Source organism: Apis laboriosa, unplaced genomic scaffold (genome assembly GCF_014066325.1).
Source record: "Apis laboriosa isolate Shangri-la unplaced genomic scaffold, ASM1406632v1 scaffold105_cov147, whole genome shotgun sequence".
Classification (NCBI taxonomy): domain Eukaryota; kingdom Metazoa; phylum Arthropoda; class Insecta; order Hymenoptera; family Apidae; genus Apis; species Apis laboriosa.
The window spans coordinates 853,191-854,629 of NW_025220714.1; the positions used below are offsets into that span (position 1 = coordinate 853,191).

Sequence of the window (1,439 nt, forward strand, 5' to 3'; positions counted from 1 at the left end):
TTTTTTTTTTTTTTTCAATCTATTTCATTTTGTATTCGTCGTCAAGAAAGATTGGTCGATTATTGATCGAGAATTCGAGAAATCTTGGAGATTTCTTTTCCTTTTTTTCTCTTAAACCGCACCGTGTGTTGTACCGGTGATTTCATCGAGCACGTCGACGAACGTAACCAGTTGTAATGCCCGGAGAGAAAAACCTTCGATATCGCGTTACAAATGTTACGTGGAAACGTCGCTCGATAGAGGGGCAGTTATTCGATCTATCCTTTGAGGATATACCGCTTTGAGTGATTCAGGAACGAAGCGAACGAAGATCGTTTTCGAAGATTTTATTATCGATCGAGTCGATTCTGTTTCTCGATAACCCTTTTTTCTNTTTTTTTTTTTTTTTTCATTTAGGATTTGAATATCGTTTGAATAAAAACAATATTAACAATATTAACAATTTTCTACTCTCAAACGTATCCAAATCCTTTGGATCGCTTTGCTCATCTTACGTAGCAGTGTTGTTATTTTAGTTATTATACATTCGTATAATATTTTATCCTTTCCCTACTATTCTTGTATACTTGTTGTACAAAATTTTTATGGTGGTTTGTTAAATCCGGTTGTGATCGTAATATAGTAACAATAATGACGGCAGCTAAAAATGAATTATCGTAGCGATATCGATTATGGGGGAGGGGGGAAAACGATGCCGAATTATTTTAATATTAACGTGGCGTTAATATGCGTTATATAAATAAAACGCGATGATGAAGCGCGAGTATGAAAGTATTCAATTCAAATCTTCCGAAACAATCAACAAATAAGTTTGCTTCGGTCATGAGTCATTTTGAATATCGTTGCTTCGAGCCGGTTCCTTCACATTAAATTTACAAACATGAAACGGACAATTCAAAAGTAATGCGAATTTCTCAACGATTACAAACGAATTACAGATACAAAGCGAAATTTGAATATTACTATTTTTGTAATAATAATAATAACTCTAGCGTTTTGCTAAATGTATGTATGTATGTATGTATGTGGAATATGGAAGAAAAAAAAAAAAAAAAAAAAGAAAGGAAAGAAGAGTATCATTTGCACGTGTAAAAATGCCATACTTATTTTGTGTATTTCAATTGAAAGGAAAGAGAGAGGGGGAGGGGAAAGAAAATTGATTATAAATTTTACTAGTCACCTTGTTGAATGACAGTATTAACAGAGAGAGAGAGAGAGAAAGAGAGAAAGAGAGAGAGAGAGAGAGAGAGAGAGCAATGTTCGAATTTCCCCACGAGAATAAAAGTATCCTAAGATACTTTTCATCGAAAGTTATATTCATCGAATAATTTAAAATACGATCTCATAATCCACTCTTGTAATTTTTGTCTTTCGTTTATTAAATGAAATTAATAAATTCTAGTCCCCCCCAAAAAAAAAAAAAAAAAAAAAAAAAAAAA

General features: G+C 32.4%; 1 protein-coding gene across 4 annotated transcripts in view; it reads left to right on the forward strand.

Moving 5' to 3' along the window:
- LOC122718551 (zinc finger protein 39-like) overlaps positions 1-1,439 on the forward strand; it is a 15,456-nt gene that overhangs the window by 11,310 nt on the left and 2,707 nt on the right. The window lies entirely within an intron of this gene.